The 26,922-nt window shown below is 38.9% G+C and overlaps 1 long non-coding RNA gene across 1 annotated transcript; it reads right to left on the bottom strand.

Annotated features, from left to right (window-relative positions):
* Positions 1-364: 364 nt before the first annotated feature.
* On the bottom strand, positions 365-26,922 carry LOC141800269 (uncharacterized). The gene is made up of 3 exons (XR_012599320.1): positions 26,660-26,922; positions 13,981-14,049; positions 365-3,047 (listed from the first exon to the last, which is right to left on the bottom strand). It is a non-coding gene; the product is annotated as an uncharacterized LOC141800269 (long non-coding RNA).

The raw sequence follows: 26,922 nt of genomic DNA, 5'->3' as shown, positions 1-26,922 counted from the left end.
CCCCAGTTTAAACCTCATGAAGTGTAAATACACAAATTTCTGTTTTTTTTGTGAGAGTTTCAGTACGAATTGTGCCAGTTTTTCTTCTTCATGAGAACAAAAGTTCAATAACAAATTTCAACAATAGACAAAAAGAAGTGATAATCATTTAACTGAAGTAAGTTCCTAAAGGAACAATTTGGGGTTCATTCAACCCATCGTGTATTTTTTGTCATTAACCTGAAGCTTTATGATTTGAAGGGTCAGTTGCTATAACCCAATAATAGACACATTCACCACCAAAAGCTTAACACAGAGATGTTTTATTAAACCAATAGACCTTTTTTATCATTAATGCAATTTTATGATCATTGTTATTGCAGCCTGTATTGTACAAATCACAAGTGCTATATACTGTCTTAACAAAAATGTCATCTGGCCTTTAAAAGAGAGGCAAAAGTCACCATTCAGGTTTAAACAGGCAGTTTGTTTACAAAAAGAGAGGAGGTGCAATCATCAGTGCCTCCAATGAGAGGGCATTTCTCAAATAGTGTTTGTAGATTAAACTCACCTCCAAAAAGTGAGAAAGAAGACAAAAACAATTTACAACTGCTGTTTTCATAGTTTGGAGATGGTTTATATAAGACAAATCTGAGTTGAGGCAGTTGTGTACCTGACTTGATTGACTGAACATTAAATACATCAGTAAAGGGATCAAGACATTGAAAGATGGCAGCATAATTTTAATCATGTGAAGACTCATTATGAGCAGGATATAAGAATTACATGCATACAGGTCAGTAATCTTGTCCATGATCTCAATGTTATAGAGGTGTACAGGAGGTAAAGTGCTTTCTAACTCTGTCCCTTCATTCAACAGTTAACAATGTCCTGTACAAACAAAGGTAAAATCCTCTCTTGTCATCTGCCTGCAGGCTGTTTTATTCACAGTTTCTCTCACAGTGTGTGGGTGGAAGAGGTGACTGAAAGCCAAACTCTAATTCAAAACAGTCTGCGCTGCAGTCCCTGGATGGGATATATATGAATTATGTCAACACAGCCAGCAAACAAAATATGTGAGCACATTACCTAGAATGAGTCCACCCTGTGTCATTTGATTGCACAATGAAAAATTGATCGTGATTGAAATTGGTACAGTTTATTTTTGAATGGCTTTCAAACCAAAGTGAGAATTACTGCTGTCACTCAGATTATTATACAGCCATGATTTGTGAAGAGGAATGACGCGGCTCATGTCGTCACATCATTTCACAGGAACATGCTGATCTAACCAAGCAGGTATGAAATCACAGCACAGTGAGTAACTCAAGGAAGCAGAGAAACATTCTGAGATGTAGATATTGTGATCATATTACAAAAATGCAACTGCAAAAGTAGCTCTATGGCAACAAAACAGGCCAACAACAAAACATTGAAAGTCTTCTTTGCAAAAATATTAATCCTCATTGGTGAGACATTTTCCACCCAGGCACTAAAACATTTAATTGAATATAGAATTTGGCCATAGCATTCCAAGTTTATATACAACAATCATATATTTCAGCTTTTCACCTTGAGACCTGATGAAATAAAAAGGAACTGTTGGGTAAATCAGTCTGAGGAAAAGCATTGGAAGGCATTCATATGGACAAAGACAGAGGTATAGAAGTGTCTGATAGAATCATGTTCATGCAGACAGCAGCTCATGGTAGAAATACCCTACAACCATGACGTGTATCTTGACCTGAAAGAGATATATCCAGGATTAAAGCAGGAAATTTGATAATGAGTCTGTTTATGTGCTGAACCTAAGGTAGTTTTTAACACAGATTTTAAAACAACACAAAAATCTAGGCTATGTATATGGGAAAATTGTCTTTCTTTTAGCACAATAAATAAGCAGTATAAATATACAGGGGACTAACACCGTAAACAGAGAGGTTGCATCAGTTGTTTTTAAAATCAGAAGTAGATGGCAAACATTCATTTCCTTATGGTAAAGTAGTTTTAAGTCAGAGGAGAGGGTTAGAAATTAGCTTTACCGTGGATTCAAACAGCCTGTAAGTCCAAACATAACAACCAGCATAACAAAGATTTCATTAATGAGCAGCATTTGTTTATTTTTGCGTGTTCATTCTTGCTTTTTCATCAGAATTGTGCATTAGTGTGTCGTTGTTGTTGTTTTTTTTTTTCTTTTTTACAAGTGATCAATTTTATCCACATTGTTCTTTCTGCTCGTGAAACATGAGGATTTGCCTTTTTTTCTGAACTGTCAATCACTACTTTTGACAAAAACAACTTGGTTATGTTTCTACACTCAGCCCAATTAAACCACATAAAAATGCCAGAAAATATTTCAAGCTATAAATTTCTGTTTCTCTGCAGCTGACATAGACAGCCAGAGAGCACAATGAACACATCTGTAAAATTTAAGTCATGCCTTTTTACCTTTATACCTAATACAGGATTTTTTGTTTTTTTAGATAGGCTAGACATCAAGTAAGATTCATAAAAGAAAAAAACATAGTGCAACAACAACTTAATTCACAACAAAATGAAGTAGTTTGAGGAGAAAAGCTAAACAGAGGCCCAAAAAGTCATCTTTCTGCTGCAAGGAATGAATTTATGGAACATACTGTTATTAATTTTCTAACTCTTCAATCTTTGTAGATGAATGCATACTTGGGATAATTCTACCTTTTTTTTATTGAGGAGCCACATCGAAAAGTGCATGGTGATTAACCCAATGTGGGTCACTTCCAATCCTTTATCCTGGTTTATCAGCGGAGAACGCTCAGCTAGGACACGTGAGGTTAAACATCCAATTTAGTTTGATCCCAGAAAAATCCCACCAAAGATTAATCCATGATGCCTGTGAAAATGGCCCTTCATCCAAAAGGCTGTGCTGAAAAAAAAAACACACACACTGTTCTGTTCCAAGCATGCTGTGGCTCTCCAACGACCCCGTGTTGTACCACTTCAGGGAGCCCACACAGCACTCATTCTTCCAGCTGGAAAGGCCGTCTCCATCCAGGCACGCAAGGAGTTCACTGGGCGAGAATTTACACCTGCAATTATTGACAAATGCATACTGGTATAAACAAGGACACAGTATGATTCTAAGCATACACTGACTGTTCTGATAAATCTGTTTGTAGGGAATGTAGTGGTTGATATGAAGCCTTATTTTATTTGAGGAACATAAAGGATTAAATTCAATAGATATTTAAGTTATTAAAAAAGTTCTATATTTATGAAATTCAGGATATTTCTAAGAGTGCTTCCCATACCGTGTGAATTATGGCGTGTTTGGGCTGGTAATATTTGGCTGCTTTCCAACAGCATGCACTGTGCCAATTCAAGGTCACCTCACTTTAAGTAATCAGCTAATTGTATAAATCTGTACGCTGGGTAAAAATGAAACCTTCATCTTTCAAAATGTTGGTCAGGAAGTATTCTCCTGACATAACTGTGAAAGTATTATTGGGGGTAAAAAAAATCTCTGTAGTAATTAAAAAGTCTCACTCCCACTCTTTCCGTGAGCACCTTACAGTCCTCAAACACTAATGTGCTTAACAACATTAAAAAAAAAAAAAAAAAAAAAAAAAAAAAAAAGTTCAAGCATGCGCGTTAAAAAAACAACCTTAAAACAAAAGGGACTCTGTGCTCCATTACTTTCATGTACTTCACACATTCACACACACACACCTCAACTGAACCAACAGTTGCTCCAACTTTTTCATTCATCTGGCTCACTGTTATGTTTTAGTGTAAGGAAAATAAATGCTGGTGCGTGTTTGGGTTTCTATGCATGAGTGCCTTCATCTTACACTAAACAGAGGACAAGCCCACGACAATACAGAGGATAGCAGGCATGATGCACACAAACACACAAAAAACTGAGGTTTTGGTCTTTTTTTGGGTTAGATTGAAAGGGCAGGTCAGAATCTTCTCTACATGTTTGTGTGTGCATACATAGACATGTGGTACACCTTAGTTTAATCCTTAATATGACCACCATGACATGCCTTTATCTATCATCATATTCAGGTTTTGATTTGGATTTGTGCATGCTCTGTGTTGCAAAAGGGATGTATTACTCTGGGTGCCCAATAGTGAGGGTCATTGTACAAGTGTTACCAAATAAAAGGTCATGTGTGAGTGTTTGCCTGTGTGTATGAAATTCACACTACAGCTTTTGTCGAAGAACTTCCTCTGTTTAATTAATAAAGAGAGCCGTGTTGCACAGCTATTGCATAGAACCGGAGACTGCAGCAACAAATCCCAGAATCCTAAGAGGAAAACACCATCCATTCACACACACACACACACACACACACACACACACACACACACACACACACACACACACACACACACACACAAGCAGCAGGCCGAGGCCTGAGGGGTGTGGCTCCTTTCTTTAACCGTGAAAGAAAGGGGCAGGACAGAGCTATAGATAGGGGCAGACAAAACAAACACACGCTCACAAGGGACACACACACATACTTACACACACAACAGTAGAGCAGGTCAGGGAGGCTCCAAAGACAGGGCCACATTGTAGGAATGTTTGTTTGGGGCCGACGCTCTCCAGAAGAGGGTTGTGACTTGTGGCCTGCTTGACTCTCACACGGTCGTGTAAACCAAACAGAAAATTCAATTTGAAAAAACGTAGAGCTGCTAAAGAGTCAATGTGTGAAAAGTGTCAAAACATTCACTGTCAGTGTGTTTTAATGCAATGGACCATTTCAGTGAGGTACAGAGGATTTTACTGATTTAAGGCCTGTTGTTTACAATTTTCATGCAAATAGATTCAAGCTCAGAGATGTAAAACAAAAAAAAGACATATGGATTAATCTCAGTTAAGCGATCAAGAAAATATATCTCTTGATGTTTATTTCACTTTTTTTCCCCCAAACTGCTCACTTCAGTGCAATGTGACTTTTTTTGTACATATGACATGCAAACATTGCATCACCACAGAACAGACAGTGATGAAATGTTACACTCTTTTAGGACAAAAGCGTGACCAGAGGAGAGTGTAAACCAGAGAGTAACTTCTATCAAAACTCCATATTAACCTGTAAGGTGTCACTTTTCAAAGCTGCCCAATTGTAATCCAGCGTGTGAAGAGGAGGAAACAGAAATCCCATCCTTGAAGAAGGTGAGAGGATGACACTGCAGGGACCAGATATTTGACTCAGGCTACAGTGGGATTATGAGGATTGGGCAGTATAAGCCGATATAGGAAACAATGTGCAGGAGAAGTGGAGTGGGGCTATAATGTAATATATAAGGAGTCATGTGGAGGAGACAGTTTTGTGTCGCTGTGAGGAAGCTGAACAGAAGGAGGCTTCCGTCCTGAACTAATACAAGAAACTCATTTCATCACAGAGCTGAGTGGGATTTACTGTTGTCCACACTCCACATCAAAAGCACTCCTTACTCATTTTAAAGAAAAGCCTGCATGACATTTCACCTGCCCTCCATGAATCCTGCATTATTACAACGGCAGGCTCGGCTCAGTCCCTGCATCTATACTGCATTAGTGGTTGCCATGGTAAAAGTCCTCCATCCTGCATCTATCCTGCTCAGACAGACAGGCAGGCAACACTTATAAGGATTTCTACAGGAGGAAATTGAGGGTGTGAGAGTCAGAAACAGCTGAAACCCAATAAAAGCTATTCACAGTAACAGGGAGCAGCTGTGTGATGTGCTATCACTAAGATCTACCTGAAAAATCCTGCTGAGATTCACACTGTTACTGCAGAGCAACAACATGGCGACTCGCACAGCAAGCCGTCAGATGAGGAAGGCCACAGTTTGTGTTCACAGCAATCTGCAGCTTTATCACTCCAAACAGAACCTGTGCTGGTCTGTTTTTATGATAATTTCAATGTTTTTATTAGATACACGACAGACAGAGAGAAAGAGGGGGAGAGAGGGCGTGCTTAGGATTTCAATCACCATGACACTGTGTGTGTGTGATGCTGTGCGCTAAGCTAGCTCACTGCTCCCTGATTTTTCATTACATCTCATGATGTCACATTGAAATTAAACTCTACAAGCAGAGATACTGGAGCTGAGGGGTTTAAAGCCTCCAAAAGCCATTTATCAGCTGGATTATCGTCAACAGATGCTCATTAAAGCCAGTCACATCTGGATTTATGAGTCATTTGTGTCACATACACAGCACGCCTGAAATATCTGCCAATATTACTTTGTTATAAACTTTTAAATAGTTACAAGCCATGAGAGAGTCAATAAGGGTGGTTTGGTTGGAAATAACCGTGAAGGTGTTTGTTCATACGCTGATCTAAAGTGTTTTTCTGTCATAAACCACTAATGATGTTTAATTTTACACACTGCAAAGCATAAATCAAGTCACCAAAATGATGCTAATCTGTCCTGTATGTTATAGCAGCTGTTTTTTGTACTGAAGGTGAACAGAATAATGATTATGAATGAAAAAAAACATGAACTGCATTACTGTTTGTGTAACTATTTTTCATACTTTCACCAAATAATCAAAGAAAAAATATTTGATTTCTGTTTTTAACAACAGTATAAGACTTAAGAATTAAAGCATCTCAACAAATCAGCAAAACACATATCCTTTAATCGATCAATAAAAGTAGTTAACTCCAAATAATATCAAAGGGAATAACACACACAAGCAAAAACTCCCATAAAAACAACACTGTTTATACAGTAAAAGTGAATCAAACGATAGTCTCCCTGAAAGAAACATAGATCCAAGCGGCCCGATTCAGGATTCTCAGGCTGAGCCGAGACAAAAGGAATGCATTGATTATTTTGAATATTAACACAGTAAATAAGCAGATATTTCCACTTGCTGAATTATTGTAGTGTAATTTTGTTAGCTTCGACAATTTCGTGCAGCAACCCAGAAATAAAGGAGTGTATTACATTTATCTCAAATCATCTCTGTGCAGCGTGAGAACAAATCCTACACGGCTAGCTCCAGTTCACCTTCACTTTAATCAATTTAGAAAGCCAATTTTCCTCTAAACACTCCAATACAGAGTGGGATAAGGTTGTTATACCCATTGTATTAAGACTGCATACACTATCATTAGCAAATCAATAGTAGTTCCTTTTCACAGTGTGTTGACGCCTCCCCCTCCTGTAGAAAGCCTGCTGCACCAACAGCGGCCTTAAAGAAAAGTGAGAACGCCCTTTCTTGTAAGAACTATTTGGAATAGTCCTTTAAACTTCTCTTCTTGCCCCAAAGCAGCTTACGGACAACAATGTCAGGCTGGCCCATAGTCGACCTCTAGCATGACTGATCCTCCGTAGGTGTCACTGACTCTGTGTGTGTGTGTGTGTGTGTGTGTGTGTGTGTGTGTGTGTGTGTGTGTGTGTTCATAATGCTGAGAAAGCGTGACGTGGACAGAAAAAGAAAGAGTAAAAAAAAATGGAGAATTGTGGATGCTAAATCTCTGTTTAAAAGGCTGCAGCTCACACAGACACACACTGACATGCACACACCATCACGACGACCCTATTCTGTTTACATAGACGGTTGGACATGAATAGCAGCCCGTAGCACAGGCCTCAATCAAAGCTAACAGCACTGAATGGGGCTGATAGATTCAATGGTAAAGAGAAGACGCTTCTTTTTAAACGTTAAGAGATAATTTGGCTTAACACACACACACACGTCTGAATGCTATCATAGAGCTGGTGCACCTTCACGCTAAGCTCTTAATCTACAGCTCATTCACTGCCATTACGAGACAAACAGAAGCGTGTGTTGTTTATATTCCTGTTGATGACATGAGAGAAAGAAGCAGGAAAAAAAAACCAGAGTAAACAGGTGAAGAGATGGATTATACCAATTATCCATTGTTTTACTCCTAAAAAGGCACTGCGCATAGAAATTGATCTGAAAATCCCTGTAACAAATTTGCAAGTAGGGCTAAATTAAAGATGGTATTTATGATCCGTGGAACAGCCCTTTAATCTTATATCTTGAAAGTAACTTCATGATTATTTCTGATTTGTAGTACACAGATATGACAAAGTGCTAACGTTTGATTTTTTGATTAGTGTAACAGAGATAAAACCAAACCCCTGACTTAGAATATACTTAAACAACATTTTGCAGACATTAACTGCAGATGATGTCATCACACTCATCAGCTTTTTAATCAAATGATCTTAGGCAGAAAAAAAACAAGGAGTAGAGGGAAATATGACTAACAAATCATGCAATTTGACTTAATGTGACTTCATGGCCATGAAAGTAAAGCGATATCATGTAATTCACAGTACTCAAGTAACTACAGAAATCTTATCTGCTCCATCATAGGCAGGGTTAAGTGAGTATATAGAGGTATGTGTCACCTGGAGAGATAAAAAACTCAGAACGTGCTTTTAAATCTGGAAGATGTTAGTATTTATCATTTGAGGAGATAAAAAAATATGCAGCTGGATGATAAACATGAAAGAAGCTTCACTTAGAATAACTTTACCATTAATCTTGATATTCAGTCTCTGATCAAAGGGGAAGATTATATGTTTTTTTCATCACATCATGACGTGCTGGGTATTAATGAATCTATAGTGGTGCAACCATCCAGCAGAGACAAAAAGCAGCTTCAGGTAGCATCATCGGCTATTTTTTTGACTGTCATGAAAAAATTTGTGGGGAAAATATACATATTTTTCTTAAATCTGACATTGTATTGAAGTAAGCCACAATATCAATTAAAAGGCGGAACAATCGCGTAATGTCTGAGATGATAACACCAGGTCAGAGCAAAGTGAAATTATAAAACGCACTCAAGACTGAAACTGACGTGAGAAGAGAGCAAAAATATGAAGGAGGTAAAAATGAGTATTAAAACAAACAAAACATTGTTTAATTTAGGTTTTCATTCAAATTTAATGCTATGCTTTATCATAACTTCTGTCTAAATAAAGAACAGCTCCTGGATCAATAAAATGAGATGGGTATGAAATGTTAGGCTTCTTGAAATCCAGAGGGGGAGCTACGTTTTCCAAGCAAACTGTTAATTCATTACCAATCTTTTTTTTTTTTAAGTTGCTGTAATAATAAGCATGTTATAAGCACTTCTTCTTCCTGTACAATAAAATCAATTGTAATATGGTGTTCATGATATGGCATTTATACATTAGGACTATTTACAGTCAAAATTAAATTGACTTTTCATAATAGAAGCACCACAGTGAGAGCTGACTTTCAATTTGGGGTCCTTCAGCTCTTCATTTCCTTTATTTAAACACTAAATTAGAACTACCATTCAGTCATCAACGCCCTTTGTGTGAGTAGATAAAATTAATCTAACAATCACATATTTGTATCAACCGCTGCTGTTGAAAGCTTATTATGGACAGGTTCTAACATAAAAAGTGATTAAATGGCGGAATCTTCTGTGGTCAAATTATAGTTATGATCAGGAAAAAAGAATCAGATTTATCTTGTTGATACATTTATTTGGAATTAAAAAATGCTGTTTTTTTAAAAAAAAACAAAACAAAACTTAGTCATTTAGAATTATATCAAATTAAAAAGACTGATCTGGCTGACCTGTCATAACTTCTCAGAGTAAATGGAGAGAATTGTAATAGTCCACAGAATGACACTAAACTGACAAAATCTAAGATGATTCATGACATGCTTTTATTATTCCTCCCCTTCTTTATTAAGTCAAACCTCTAAAATGACCATTACAAGAATAATAAACACCAGAACTGTATGTTTTTTTAATTCAACAAAGAGATTGTGAATCTTCAGTGAATTTATAAAAAGCTTTTTTTCCAAAATAAAAAAAAAGGTTAAAAAAAAAGAAAAAAAAAAAAGATAAAAAAAATTGTCAGAGCAAAAAATATATGATTTGCTAAAAACTTAATATTGCAGCTGACTTATAGCATTTTGCTTGTATTTAGGGCCTGGAATTAGAAGCACTAATATTAAACTGTCTAATTAAGTGTATATTTTTTAAATTTTATTACAATAATTTTAAATCACAGCTAAATCTACAGTTGCATCTAACCTCATGCAGCAGAACTCAGGAAGATACAAATAAAAACAATGAATCTAAATATATGGGATGGGACAGTGCCAACTTCCATGTTTTTTCTCCCCAAACGATTACACAACGATTTTGCACAAACTCCACCCCACCATTGTGAAAAAAAGTCTGAGACAACAAATCAGTTTGGTCTGAAAATTTGAGGCGATAGAGGCGACACAAGCTTGTAAACAACGGTTATGGTTGCCACTTAGGCTGTCTGTCTCTCTGACCACGCTGTTAATCCACTTAAGACACAATAGAGAACAGACCTACGCTGCACGTTCCTCAGTATTTTTCATTTATTTTAAACCTTCTATTTTGTGGGTTTTCCTGCTGTTATAAAATCATGACTTCTGATGTGAAAATGAGTGAAATTGTGTCATTTTGATGTGTCGACAGTAAAAGAAAAGCACGTCTGTGGGTCATCGGTACTTTGCCGTAGCCTGTGTAATTTTTCACGGTGTCTTCTCCCTTCGCTGTTCTCCCTCTCTTCCCTATTACCTTAACAAAAGCCTCACACACACACATCCACTCCACCAGTTTGACAGACAGGGAGACAAAATGGCTGAATAGTGATGGAGGAGCTGCGTGTTCCTTTATGTGTCGACTAATCAGCCAGCACTAACATGTGTCAACACTACACACACACTCGGCTCCGAATGGGGACATTGTCCTGCAGACAGAGGGAAAAACCAACACTCTTTCAATATCCTGACAACAAATGAAGACCAAAAATGTAACGTTTCAGTCATTGTTCAAATCATCTGTTTATCGAAATGTCTGAACAATTACTGTCACCAGAAAACTGTTTCTAGGCAAACCTAAAATTTTATTTCAGGTATTTCTCTCCAGAAATATTCCTTGTTTGGGTGTTTTCATCTGAGCCATGGAGGTTTTATAACAACAGCTTCACAGAGGCAGCATTGTGGTTGGCTGGCCGACGGCGATCTTTGAAGCCTGCTGCAGCAGCAGCACCGATATCCTCTGCTGTGCATAAACGTATAGTGTCATCCAGTGCTGCTGTATCTTTTATTAATATAACTGACAGCTGACATCCCCTTCACACACATCAATAAAATCCTTTGTATTTAATGCAGACCATCGGTGAAAAAGACAACTAGGAATCTGTGTCTACTGCAATGGATTGATTGGGGAGGTATGACAAGTTAGCTTCGTATTACTCTAAAGCAGGCGATGGGTGTTTTAATTATTCAAACAATAAAATAATTCTCCTCATCCTCAGTCTTATTTCCTAATTATCACATCAAAAGCACGATTCTGTGTTAGAATAGAAAATATAGAGAAGCCTGCAGAAGCAGAATGACTTTTCATCGATTAAGATGATTGCAAATAGTACAAAGAGGGAACACTATTTTTGCTTTAACTGCTTTTTCAATTTACACAGTTAAAAATAGAAATGCAAAGATAATCTGATATGTCACATTCCCACCATGCTGCACTTCATTGAATCTTTTAGGGGTGCATTTTATTTTATTTTTTCTAATGTGAGTCAAGCTCTTTCACTCAGCCATCATGCATAAAAATACTGCGAGAAGGACGGAGAGTGAGAGGGAGAGGAAAAGAGGTGGAGAGATAATGAACCTGAGTCTGCTACTGCTATAGGCAATCAGGAACTAACCTTGTGAATAATCAAGGCTTGGCAGGCTCGAGAGGGAGAGGGGCTGAGAGAGGAAGAGAAAGAGAGAGTGTGACTATAGCACTAGTCTCTAATCCTATCAGTCCGGTCCATGGTGTGTTTATGTGTGTGTGAGTGTGTGTAGATGTGCGGTTGTGTGTGTGTGTGAGGGGTTGTTTCTTTAGGACAGCTCCCACTGCGAGCAGAGAAAAGCAACCTGGAATCAAAGCCTAAATGCATCTGTGTTTGTGTTTATCACACAATGGCGAACCTTCTCTCACGGAGGCCTTCTATACATCTGAATCATTCTCTACGGCTCTGCGCTTTCTCTGCTTCGCCATGCATTTCTAGGGTTTTATTTTGTGCCCGTGTGTGTTACATATCTATGCTTTCCCCTTGAAATGGCTTTCTTTTTGGGCGCTGCATCACTGTCAGCTGCATAAAATGACTGTTGGGCTTGTGCTGAGTAAAAAGCGAGCATTAAACTGCTGTGCTGGCTTTAGAACAGGGTTACAGGGAGAAGTATTTATTACTTTGCATGTGTATCACTGTAGCCACAAAACTATGTTTTTTTGAGGTGGGGCGAGTAGTTCAAGCTTTCTTCCCAATGAAAATAAGAGGAAACTGATCATGCTAAAAGCCATTACATCTGCCCATTGTTGTAAGTGCGAAGAACAACAAAATTCCCCCCTGATATAAATAAAGAGTTTCTGATTTCTGATTATATGTGGCATCTGTGAGGTATTAGCATGCATTATTGGTATGTTGTCCTGTTATTCTGCATATACTGAGTGGATGTCTGAGCTACCTGTGCAGAAACTGCAGAGCCATTTGCAATCCTCCTTTTTGAGATACCTCAGACAAGACTGGAACAAATGGACCCACTCTTTAAGTGTGAGTGTATGAGCGTTTGGGGCCACACCAACAACAGCTGATAAGGACAGGTGGACAGAAGGTCGTCCTCCCCCACCGTTGTACACATTTTAACACACACCTGGTATTTCTCAGCATCTGTGTGTAAACTCTTATGGACACATACGAGTATACACTCAAATCTTAGCGACAAAACATCCAAAACTGTACAGTAGTAATGACTGCATTGTTCGATGACTACACAGACACGCATGCCTACGCCCTCCTGACTCAAATACAAATAATCAGACATTCGCACAAAGACGAAAAACAGACAACACAACACGAAATGCCATTCCAAAAGAATGGCGTGACAGAAATCAATAGTACAACAATGCCGTAAAGAAACAGAAATGACAAAGCCGTGTCTTCTGTCTCTCGAAGCCGTCCGCTAAAAGCATATTTCTCGCCCTCCATCTTACAGCCGGCTGGTCGACAGGCAGACAAAGAGACACTACCGCAGTGTGAAAATATACTGACGTAGCTGGCTTCTCTGTAGATCAGGTTCAGTGTCTCTGTGTTGGTGTGTGTATGAGTGTGTTTCAATGCCTCCTGGATTTAAATAATATGCACACTATGTGTTTTTATGCCTGTTTATATGTCACAATGTTCTGTCAATGCTCTTGTAGTATTTGGTAAGTTTGTCAACATATCAGCAGTATACCTTCTCCATGTACATCCCTGTGCTCTTCACATGATGTGTTGGTATGTTTTTGGGAGCTCACATGTATGTTTTAGAGTCCGGGCGAAGATGGTGATGTTCTAGCTGCGTTAAACTGAATTCTCTGCATTTCAGTGTTCACTTTTCTTCCCCCCACCCCTCACTCGTTACCACTCCTCTCCTCTCTTGTCCCCTCCCCTCCCCTCCTATCCGCTCCTCTCCTCAGACTATTCCACAATGCTGGGTGTAAATAAAATTGCAGTGCTAGAATTTTAATGATGGTCTTTTCTTCTCTGCTGACTTGTTACTGCCTCAATAGACATGCAGAGAAAAACTGCAAACACTAAAGCTTTGCCAAAAAATACACACAGAATAAGTAACCTATTAGTGATGAGCAATAATTTTAACAAACTATTACCTTTATGATACAAGGCTTCGGCTTGTTACACTCTGATACTGATTCTATCAGATGCATCAGTTTCATTGACTAACCTGGTGTTATCCTCTTCTTCATGGCTGACATTGCTAATGAGCTGTTTCAAGATAAAGTAGCTACAAAAGCCAATAAATGTTCCCCCAGCAGCAATATCTGATTACAGCAACACAAATACTACAAATGATCTTACCATAATACATTTATCATTGCATTACAGAACCCAAATTCTACAAGTAGTGCCTCAACATAAATCACAGAGGTGTTTTAAATGTGTGGTGCAGATGCTCACCTGTTCAGACAGCTGCTGTTGGTGTAAGGGGAGGCCTGCAGTGGGCCAAGCCTTCTCTTCTATTTAACACTAGAAAAATACAGAGAACAAGCCATCAGCTACCTCTGGAAATTAAACTAAGGGTACAAAAAAATAGTACCTTAATGATGAGGAAAAGGAAAAAAAGGTCACCCATTTTGGTGAGGGATGAGAAAAAAAGCACAACAAAAAGTAGAAACAAAGAGAGGAGGTAATGAGGAAATAGGAGAAAATCTTTCTCAAGAAGAAGAGGAGACATGCTAGCACCTCACTGATCAACTTTCAACTTTGAGAACAGGAGCAACAGATGCACTGGTGCTGTATTGTCGAGGGTATTAGGGTGAGGGACACCCCAAAAATCTCCCCCGCTGTGTGTATGCGTTTGTTTGTGTGTGAGAGTGTGACAGCAGGGAGCAGCTCAGCGCAGGACGCTGCACGCAGCAAGGGGCCATTAGACATGGTGGGGTGACCCACATAAAAGACACACACTCTCTCTCTCTCACACACACACACACACACACACACACACACACACACACACACACACACACACACACACACACACACACACAGACAAAACCATGAAAGTTTCCTTTTTGCGGCCAATGTGCCATGATAACCATAAAGCAGGGATTCTTTAGCATCGGCTTTAGCATGGCTATTGTCACATAGTTCTCAAGCAGCAGCAGGATTTGGTCAGCCACTGCTGCTCCAATAAACCTCAATATATGAAGCACAATTACTCTTTTCATTGATCAAACACATTCTCTCTGCTGAAATTTATTGTGTGAAAACTTTCTCACTATGTATCGCCTGCTGTACTTTTAAGTTCCCATCAGTGTACGTGGAAAAACTGTGCTTATGTTTAAGCTACGAAAGAGACATTTTGAGTACTCTCAGAGTAGGCTGATGTTGGATGAGGAGAAACAATACCTAGCTGGCTGGAAACTCAAATGTTCTTGCAACACACATTAAAAATGAGGACAAAATGTGTTGCAGTCAAGCCATTGTGTGTTCACGTGCCCTGCACCAAAACAACCATAAACTACATGAAAACAAAGAGTTGTCTCATCACAACATCAAAACTTATATGATGACATGCTAAAAAGACAATAAAGTACCATAACTCAAAAAGATCCAAATTGGGAGTGTTCTGCCAGTGTACAGTGTGTCAGATGTAACGCCAAAACTATGAAAGATGGACTTTAAAAGAGAAGGTCTTCCTTGCTGCTGTTGCCAGGTGCTGGCTCGTGATCGATTTAGAAGGATCCTTGTAAATAATATTACAAAGAAGAAGGTCTAGACCTGCCCTATGGATAAGTGTCCTGAGATAAGTTTTTTTTTCTGATTATAAAGTGATCGATTAATTGGATAAGAATTCACGTAACAGTTTGAGTGCGTGTCACTTCCATGATTTCCCTTGGCACATTAGTTAAACTTCCGTATCTGCTGAAAGCCTTTAAAAAAAACATCTATACTTTATAATCTCCAGGCCTGGTCTGTTTTATTTCAGCAGGCTGTGTTACCGTGTTTTATGCTAAGACAAGCATGACTTCATTCTCCTGCATTCTGAGCCATTTGAACATTTTATGAGTGCTTCAAACATTTCACTTTGTGCTGACAAACTGGTTGAGAAAATGTCCTCACAGTGAAGTATTAATGGGAGTATCAGCTCCTATACACAGCATGTGGCCAATTATTAATTTGACTTAGTTGAGGCAGCATCAGGTTCTCCAGTAACTCCAACACAATGTTGTGTTCTCTAATAAATCTTCAGCCATGTCTTTTTTCTCTCAGATAATTACAATTTGGCTGCACAGCTCCTCTTCCTCACTGTGCTTCACAGCAGACAGATTGGTGAGTTGGTGAGTTGGCCTGCAGTTCTGAAACTCTCCTTCTTTCATTATCCTTATCTCTCCGTATCTCTCTCCTGCCCCCACAACTCACACACACACACACACACACACACACGCTCACACACACACGCTCACATATACATTGCCAGAGGGATTTGCAGCAGCTAGGCAGAGCGTGTGCATGTGTGTGTGTCTTCACAGCAGGGAGTTGCCAATTACAGCAGTGATTAAAACCCAGTACTGTGGAAAGAGAGAGCGAGGGAGAAGGAAAGAGAGGGGGAGAGAGGGAGGATGGAAGAAAGAAAAAAGAAAGGAGTGCAGAGAGTCAGACAGACAGACAGAGCTACAATGAACCAGGACAAAAATGTGTTCAGCACAGGCAGCCCTTTCCATAAATGCTATCGAACTGGAGGCTGAGCTGTGCTGTACGTGGCCTGCAGGAACCAGAAATTCAACACAAGGGCTGGCATTTTCTTTGAGAAACCAAAGCAAAATCTCAGTAAAAATGTGAGAAATTAATCTTGATTCCTCCCAGTAAGATGATACAAGCTGATAATAACTAATGAGACAACTAGATGTTCTTTAAAACCACAAAGACAAGATAAGTTTTGCCACAAAATCATACAGTTTGGGTGTTAAAATTACAAGGAAAAGTGTGTGAAACTACTGGTTGCTTATTTTAACTCTGTTCCCCTCACTCGCATCAACTACGAAGTGAAAAACAGACAAATACAGAAACAGCATCTGTGTACCTGTCCATCTACAGGACTCTTTGACTGCTGCTCTGCTTCACTGTTTGCATTAAGGTGAAGATAAATCTGCACATCTCGGTTAATGAACTGTGTGTGTGCTCAACCCATAAGCTATAGTGCCTGTGGCTGTGAAGAAAGGAAGAAAGAAGTGTGTAGGTGCAGATGAGGGGAGATGGTTGAGGTAGGAGGACATGGTGAGGAAAGATTTTAATATGTGAAAGAGAGGATTGAAGTGAAGTGAAGTGCAGGAAGGTACGAGAAAATGAGTGTAATGTGTTTGATTCATACTGAAAGTACAATGATGACATCAATTGTGTGAGCTTTTAGTGCTTCAGTCATTACAGGTCTTTCACACAGGTAATTCAGAGAAAATATCAGTGTATTTAACACCATTTGAAAGCTTTTCAAATGTGCATAAGTATCAGTAATAGCATTCTGGTAATAGCATTCAGTATCAGTAATGTAATATTAAAACACGGCCCGTCGTTTATTATAAATGCTGTGAGTATAATGAGGCTTTTCTCACCAATATCACATGTTGAAACACAAAGTGACAGAAGCAATCATTCATCTGGTTTTCATCTAACTAAGCAGTGAAGGCTGGAATATTCCTCCCATCAGGATTAATAACCTCACGGTGTTGAAGACACAGCAGTGTTACAAGTAAAGATGCTCATGGCTTAAATGGAACAAATCAGAAACCAGTCATTGCTGCTTGAGGTGGTGGGGGGGCTGAGGGGGGCAAACCCCAAGTTTCCCACACGCTTAACTCATGATGTAAGTCATGTGCTGCGTTTGTGTTGTGTCAGATTTACCATGAATACAGACTCCCTGCTGAGAGGAAACGTTTACATCAGCCTCCTGGTGCACTAGCATGATGGAGATATTTTTGTGTGCCTACAAACCGAGCATTACAAACTGAAAGCCTGTGTTAACATGAATGCTAACACTGAAGTATTTATACATTATTATTAACGAAAAAACTGCCTCTGAGGTTCACAGTGATGCTACTAAAACAGCTCACATCTGCTGTAGTTTTTTGCTTTTTTCAGGTTCTCTGACTAATACTGGTGTTTCATAACACCTACTGTACAAACAAGCTTTCAGTGTCTGTGACCACAAGCGCCAGAAGTGTCTGTATTTACATCGTCCATGAAAGGCCTTCATTAAGTGGTATGAATGAAAGGACAGTTAATAGACAGCAGGCGAAAAAGAACTGTCAAAGAACACTGCCTATGCACTTGAAGGACACTGGCCTAAGAAGCTGCGAAGCATGTAGAGGGTGGAGAAGTCCTTAACCCTGAAATACAACTAGTAACCCTTGAAGTGAGGTGAAAAGAGTAAATCAAATGAATTAATCAAAACTTAAAGAACAAAGTTTTTGCTTTGTAAAAACTGCAGTATTGTCAGAGTGGAAATTCAAACATTGTGAACAGAAGGAGAGAAAACGGTTAGTTAAAGCATTTTCAATACAAATGTGATATATTTCACCACAAAGCTGAATTTAAACTCCCTGATTTATTTTATTCATCACAACCAAAGCCAGGCCGCCTCTTTCTGATGCAGCCAGCGGACAGTTTGATGTTTGTGCATGTTTGTGTGTGTTTGTGTGTGTGTCTGCAGAGTGGCAGGTGAGTGAGCTATCTGCAGTGCTCACACGCTCACCCCCTGCTGAGTTTAATCAATACCATTCTGAATTTCAGCCTCCACGCATGTGTACGGGCAGTTGCACTCATATACAAATACACACACACACGCACACATACACACATTTGTAATTTCTTTCCATGAGACGCTGAGGGAATACTAAGTATGAGCAACCTCACACTCCAGAGTGTACACACACTCACCGACATGCATTAAAGGTAAAGTGTGTATTTGTTTGTGTCTCACTTTTTGGTTTATGTGTTTGTTTGTGTACATAACACATGAGGCTAATTAATTCTAGTCCATCTTATCCTCTGGAAGAGTGACATCAAGATTGAACACATGTTGTTGAATGAATGTGTGTGTGTGTGTGTGTGTGTGTGTGTGTGTGTGTGTGTGTGTGTGTGTGTGTGTGTGTGTGTGTGTGTGTGTGTGTGTGCGTGTGCGTGTGCGTGTGCGTGTGCGTGTGCGTGTGTGTGTACACTGAAACTTCTCAAGAGGATTCAGGGCGGCAGTGAGATCGATTCAAGTTCATCCAGGATGGAGAGACAAGGGAAAAGATGCAGGAGACTAAGAAACATTAAAAAAAACAGTTTTGTCTTTATATCACCATGAGAATCTGATATGGCTTTAATTTATACACTTTTGTTTAAGTTATCTTGAAAGTGTCATTTCAACACTTGTTAATTAAGAGGAAGTGTAAAATACAGCTATAACAATCACAGAAAAGCAGTCTGCTATTCAACTTACCAGCTTTTTGTGAGTCGCAGCTTTTAACACTCTGCTGAAAGACACCTGGTCAGGTGCTGCTGGGCGAAATAAGCTTCTTTATTCACATTTTTTCATTTAATCTGGAGTCTAAAATAAGAGCTGTTACCCTGAACTTCATCTGAGAACAGTCTTAACCCAAAGGCCCACAGAAGCCGTGAGTTAAACAAACTGAACCGAACACACCACGCTGAAGCTCAAGGTCGATATTTTGGAAACTGAAATGAAGAATAATATTTGTTGGGTTTATTTCAATTGGTGGATCTTTGGTACCACAGGGTCACTGCAAAGGTCAGGGAACAGTATTTTTCAGTTGTTTCTTTTATCCCTGTCGAGGTATTTCTGGATGTTTGTACAGTGTCAGGAGGCAAGAATCACAAGACAGTGTGGTGTGCTGTGAACAAAGGTCATGGGATGGTTTCTAAAGGGAAACAAAACTGAACTAGAAGTCAACCTTCACCACAGTTTCTGCTTTTGTTTCCTGCCTTACTGCACCATCTTTGTATTGTAATGGTTTTGTGGTTAATTCTTAACCCGAGAAATGACAGGGTTGTGGTTTTTGGTTTCGATGTTGATCATGTTTAAAGAACTGCATCATCTCAGTTTATCTAGATGCTTGTTTCTGCAAACTAATAGCCTGAGATGGAACCACTAACATTACAACAAACACAGAAATGTCCAGTTAAGACTAAATGAGCCAGCTGAGGCTGCAAAGAAACTTTCTGCAGATTGCACATTGATAAAGCCTAAACAAAACAAAAGCCCAACCATGTTCAACGAGGGGAAGATTTTTTTTTTTTGCCTTTGACATCAGGAAGTCATGACCAAATAGAAAATTACACTGAATCCACATGTTTGCACAGATTTGGGGTTTTTAAAGGCCGTGGTCTTAAAATTCTGATCTGCTGATGAACATGCTATTTTAGTTCAACTGTTTTGTGCCATAAATTGCTTAGCCAAACGTTTTTTAAAGCTCACTCCCATTTCTTCTTTTTGCATTTTGGAGCTTTACTTAGAAACTCCTTAAGATTCAGCAGTGCAAATTTAAATTCATGCAATTTTTTAACTGGACTTAAAGTTTTGATCAAGTGTGAGCTGTGAAAGCAGATTAAATGAGAGTTCATGTTGATAAACATATCAACGGATGCCTTATACACTCTATATTGCAAACTGTTATTTTGAAAGTGATTTAATTTTATTGTCACTGTGCCTAACATTTTTCTTATTCTCAAAAATAAATATTTGCTCAATCTGTGGTTTTAATTATGAAATGACTTGTTAAGATATAAAAAGGCAGTGGGCTGCGATCAGTTAATAAGCCTAGAATAAACCCTGAGGGATAACAGGGTAGAGGTGTGCAGCGTTGTAAGGATAAATCTGACTCACAGCCTATTACAAGCTGCTTCAAGCCTCCCCATCCCAACCCCAGTGTCTACTTGCGCCGTGTAAAAATAACTGGAGTTGGAAAAATCGAGAAATGGGCCGCTCCAAGATGGGAGATAATTAAACGAAAACTGAGCCGGTGTTTTTAACCAGTCACCCTGTTTCTCTTTATTCCCCACTCACTCTCCCTCTCATTCAGGGCATTTTCAGTCCCTCCTGACACCTATCCACCCCACCTTACACACACCCTTTCCACAGCCCACTTCCCACACACACACACACACACACACCAACCACTACCATCACCACCAACCGGCTCCCCTGCTGTGAGAGCAAACACTCATCTCACATGATCACCATGACGATATGGAAATATGAATTATGCATAAAGGCAGCCTCGCCTCGGCTGTGGGTACAAAGCCGTGTGGGTGATACTCCCCTTTCAAATGATACGGGAAATATCCCCTTAGTATTAATAATACAATAATCTATTCTACCACATTATTCTCTGCTGCTTTTTTGCTTCACTCAGGTGTGATCCATCAGGTGCTCCACACACCAGCCAAGAACTTTGGAGAAATTTTATCCAAAAACACGTTTATGTTTTCTGTGCCTTTCATTCAAATAAGCATCAGAGATAAAATGTTACATTCACACTCCAGCCCTAATCACAGAAACACAAAGCCAGTTCTAGTTTGACCCTTTCATATGCTTTTGGAGCAGAGAGGCTGAATGTAATTATAATTTGCTGACTTTGCTTTTCTTAATATTCCCCACTGTGTCACTCAGAGGTCACAGTGCAATTAAACAGCCTCACAGAGACTGAACATAATAGGCATGCAATAATGTAACACAATGTCAGTGTGCTGTCTATTGTTTATTAAATTGAGTCCAAATTGTATTACAGGCAGCCATTTCATCAGCTCTGTATTCAAGGGATCCTGACAGTGTGACAGCTCTGTGTCTAAACCCTGGCAAGAGCCCTCCGTCGAACACACTGGCTATTATTAGATATTTGCCTAATACAAATTTGACATTGAGATTATTGAAGTAGCAACAGATCCAGTGTTGACAGGCAGACAAAAAAGTGTCTGGCTATATTTGCCAAGAAAAGAAAGCAGTTCCTGGAAGTGGAAATCAAACAGAAGAGGCCCTGAGAGGCTCTGAAACACGGGGAATCTGTACTGTACGACAGGCTCAGTTAAATAACGATGACTGCAAGGTTACATTGCTGCTCCATGCGACACAATGACTAAACAAAAGCTGTCGTATGTATTTGGCAGCATCATACCATGTTATGATGGTGTAATCTAAATCACATTAAATATTGGCTGGTGCTTACATCCCCATTCTAAACCATCCCAAACCCCCTGAAGGCAAAAAATAACCATTACATGAAAAATGACCACATTATTCTGAATATTTCGCTCATTAAAATCAAATAATTGATTCAATATTTTCTGCAGAAAAAATGATATATGGTTCATCCCTTTGTGTCCTCTTCTGTGATGTCACTGTGGCCATGCAAATATAAAAAGAACAATTGTTAATTGTGATCGTTTTTAAAATGTTGACATCTCAGCAATATTAAGAGCTTTTTAATATGTCTTTCAATGTTAGGTTTCAATACATAAACAACATTTGATAATTTCAAGCTTTCTAAATCTGAATGATTGACTGTGAATGTATATACTGCACAGTTTGTTATAGTTTGATATTTACAAGCTGGATCACTACATCATAAAGTGTGCTCTATGAAAACATGGGACATTTTAAGAGAGATACATGCCTGCATGACCAGTGTATCAAGACTAATGAAAGACTAATAGATAAAACTATAATTCCCTGTTTTCAGAAAACTATTCAACAAATTATATTTAAAAAAAAAAAGTTCCTTGTGAAACAGCACTGATGGAAACTTTGTTTATGCTATAATTACATGTTGCTAGTTGAGCTGAAATATGCTTCTTTTGGTAACAGCATTTAAAATGTGAGTATAACACGTTTATAGTTGGTTTTCCATAAATGTGAAGTATTACAAATCTAGTTTAGATTTCCTGTGTAGATTGTGATGGATGAATGTTTCCCATTCTACACTGAAATAAATAAATCAATGGATGTTATAACAAAGGCTCTGCACTGTGGTGAAAAAAAATAGAAACATTGCATTTCTTTATTTCCCTTTACATCATTAACTGCTATCAGAAAGCTGTCTACCTGTCAGCTCCAAAGAATAATTAAGCCAATGTTTAGGTTATTAAAATAATTTTCAGTGCATAAAAAAAATTCAGCCCTCATATGGATGTCTCCCTGTTCCTGATCTGTGCGATTAAATCTAATATATTTTACGGTGAATATTTAAACTGTCAAATAATAAAAACATGTTATTGTAATGGCCTAGTTTTATGCAATAAATCTGAATTTATTTGGCATGTCCAGTATGTTTTCTGCAAGTGTTCATATGTAAATGTGTGGCAGTATCTCTCATTTGAAGCTATTGGGCCTTAATGCTATACGTTAACAGTGTGAGCCTGTCTAATTATCTTCACTGAGCTGCAGAGTTTACCCACACACTAACCACAGATGACAGGTGAGTGTGTGTGTTGGTATGTGTTGGGGTATGTGCGTGTGTGTTTTGTCATTTGGGTATGTGCAATGGCGCTGACGGTTCGGTAACTGTCTGCTGACACCTTCTCAGTATGTAAGAACCATCTCTCACACTGCATTATTTAGAGGTGGAGAGGGAGAGACACAGACGGGGGAGGAGGGTGAGGGGACATAAAGCGAGGGGGGAGGCGGGAGGTAGAGAAAGATTCAGGTATCCTTCAACAACATATCTCTACGGTGTGTCTGACTTATAAACCACTGCAAAACTTGGCTAATTACTGCACACTCCACCCCCCACCCCCCATCTCTTCCTCTGTCATGCTTTCTTCATTCCCCCCTTGCCTCCTTTTCTCTCCCCCTTTACTGTTTCTATTTCACCACATCCACATATCCTCCCCCATGCTTCCCTCTTTCTTGCTCCAGCTAACAACTTGCCAGAATATGATTAGCACAGTGGAGAGCTGAGAACCACAGTTTGCTGAAGATGTCACAAACACACAAGCAACACTTGCAAACTGCACTGCGCTGGGTGAGAAACCGACATAGGGGAGGCAGAGAAGGTGAGATAGAAACACAGGGTGTGACGGTCATACAGCCAGGATGGCACAGCGACTCAGTGGTTAGCTAATTTAGTACACCTCAGTGTGCTGTTTGCATGTTCCCACCTTGTGTTTGTCGAGCTTTTCTCCCACAGTCCAAACATACACAGGTCAGGATGATGGCAGGGGCTGAATTGTTTTGACTGTGACTTTGTGTTTCCACATTCTCCACGATACAACTGGACATCAGCTCTGAGCTCTATCATACTGAGGGAGACTCTCCACCCTGCCCCCTCTGCTGTGACACAGAATAGGAATAAGCTGGATTCAGTAAACACAATTTACCACCCCATGGAGGGGGAAATCTGCCATGCTGCAAACCTCGAAATAGTTTCATATTTCGGAGACAACAAAGGTGACAAAAAAGGCAAAATTTTCCTCTGCAGTACATGATAAATATTTACAAAACTGCAACGATATTTCGACATGACTTCTACATTTCATCCGTTTTTTTAGAGCTCCGCCCTTTAACGCTGAGAATGTAGTCCTGGGCAGCATTCATTGGTTAGCATCCATGCAAAGCACACACCCACAGCTCTCCTCACATAACCCTGTTCATATTTAAGTTTGTGCAGGAGAACACCAGGAGCACGACTCTCATCTCCATCTCAGTGTTTTTTAATGAAGCTACACACTGCAGCAAAAACAAATAACAATCTCACATACAAACTGGTGGATTTATGTGTCTACCAGGCTGGACCTTTGTTGATAAGAGCACAAAAGCATAAATGATAGATAACAAGGTTACATATCTAATTAAAAGATCAGCAACCACAGAGAATGATGTTTAACTAAAAACTAACTTGAGGTCTGCTAAAACTTCCAGCAATTTAACGAGAGCAAAACTTTTAAACCGTATTAGAAATAAAAGAAAAAATGACATATTTTTAACCAATGATGCAAGCCCGGGTCATAACTTCAATGGAAGTTTGAAAACATTTGACTTTTTTTGCATTTTATTTAAGATTAAGTCTGTTTTAAATAAAAGAGAAATGCAAACAAAGGGTAGAATGTTAAAGAGGATGATGGGATGAAGAAAAGAAAAATAGGCAAGGGGGAGAAAAGGGGAGAAAAGGGGAGGGAAGTGTTTTTTAGTCTGATGTGAACGCCAGCAGGTCACAGAGGTTCCCTTTGAATTTAGAACAAACCACAAACAGTGAATGTCTCCTCCAAAAGGCTGAATGACTGATTATAATGGCTGCCTGTTTCGATCTCATCCCATTAGCTTCTCAGCACTGCTTCTTAAAGGTGCTGTGACTATTGGGCTAACATGCGGGCAGGCTGACCATTTACAATGACAATTTAGGCATTTAGCTGACGCAGTTATCCAAAGAGAGCCACAAAAAGAGCAGCTGTGGAAAAGGCCATAGTGTCTCTGAATCCTGTGATCCTCAGCAGCCTTAAAGAGCAAAACTGATGCTACAATGAGATGAACTTCAGAACAGGTGGGCCAAAAGAAAACTACTCATGTCCCATGAATAGGTGAACCACAGTGATGGTCAGTTTAAACCTGTAATGATACAGCGACTTGATTTAATTCAGAATGCACTCAGATCAAACAGAACGACTGAACATAGAAACAGGAGGTGTTTTATTTTTCATTTTAAGAAATATTTGAGAGCGCAACATAAACTGCATGTAATTTTTTCCAGATCTATGTAATGGTATGATAACCTCATTAATAACAATTTTATATAATAGATTATAAATAAATACAGAACAAAGTCAAACCTCCTGTCGTAATGGCAGTTTATAATAAACTAATGTCTGAAGCTATAATAAGAAGAAAATATACATCTTCATTTCTTAACTAGAAGAACACAACCAGATGTAATGTTATTTATCATATTTGGCTGTCGGCCCCTGTAGGATCTTTTTTCTAATAGTAGAAATAATATATATATTTAAATATATAGCCTCTCTACATTAAGATGAATCCACCTAAACTCACTGCATCTCTCTCAGACACAAACACACACATAAAAATATTACTTCCACCTTCTGGTGATATTAGACTAAAAATCCCCAACATTGATTGCTACAAGACAAAAACATTGTTATATTCTGCTGAATTCTAAAAAGACATGAGTTCACAAATTCCTTCCCAAAATACACCTGTTAAAATATCAGTGCACTTAAATAAAAACCACATAATAGCTGCAAATACAAATAAAGTCATCTTTATCCAACCATATAAAAACAGTTTTTGTTCGTTTTGTTTGAATGAATATCAGCAGCTGATTTTATGTTTACCTGCAGGAGGATTAAATTTAAATCAAGCTCATATCCAACAGCGATTGGCCAGGAAAAAAGTTTTTGTCTCCTCCCTTTTTTTATGGTACAGCTGGGGGAACCTGTTGTCTTGTTTCTGCTTGTGAGTGAGGTTTTTTTTTCATAGGAGACTTGAGGCTTAATGGTTGAAGGTCAGAAATGACAGCAACGCTGAGCTCAGTTAAAACATCATTGTACTGGATGTAATATTATAATTGTGTTCTGTTACGAATCTATAAAATTTAGCATCAATAGATCAGTACATTAGCATGATACATGGAGCCCTGGTGTTAAAAAGATTGTCATTAGAAAATGTCTGCAGAGCTTGTTGTCAATTTTGTGGTCAATGCTCCATATCTGATTAAAAATGTAAACTGTCCTAGCGCCGCTTTCAAAATCAAAATGTCGGCCCATGTTAACACAACACCCACAGTAGAACAGGACAGTTACAACTGGTGTTTTCAGTAAGACTATAATGTAAATAATAATTCATTTATAACATTACTGTATTTAAAATGTACCATATGACATATTTTCTGGCATTTTTTTTTTGGTGATGTTTAAAAGAGCATAAAGAAAACTGACTCAATAAGAGAAACCAGAATGTAGAAATAAAAAATGTAATTACAGATGCATTTCTTTTGTGAAGAGAAAACATCAACATTAACTTTACATGTTAGTACAAAATATTCTTGTTAGCTGACCAAATTTCTGAGGAGAAGACGGCAGAGAAAACATCAGAACAGAGAGCAACAATCCAAACGGAGCAGGTACTCACTCAGATAGGTGCAGGAATAGACCCCAAAACACATCACTAAAATGCAGAAGTCTGTCTGCCATCCTGTCAGGGTGCAAGCTAGTTGCCTTGGCCCTGGCCGGGTGTTATTTGTGAGCCAAATCCTTAAAGAACAAGAAGCTTTCTCTGTGCCTAAACCTGCCGACAGACAGGGGGCTTTGAAGGCCCCCAACCGAGCTCGGCACAGAGCTTTGAAGCCAACGAAAAACTCAGCTTTATGGGACTAAATGAAAGGGAGGAAGAGA

This window comes from Halichoeres trimaculatus, unplaced genomic scaffold (assembly GCF_033239565.1).
Source record: "Halichoeres trimaculatus isolate MK-OKI-2021-1 unplaced genomic scaffold, fHalTri1.1 fHalTri1_scaffold_12, whole genome shotgun sequence".
Lineage (NCBI taxonomy): Eukaryota > Metazoa > Chordata > Actinopteri > Labriformes > Labridae > Halichoeres > Halichoeres trimaculatus.
This window is presented reverse-complemented; position numbering and strand designations above follow the sequence as displayed.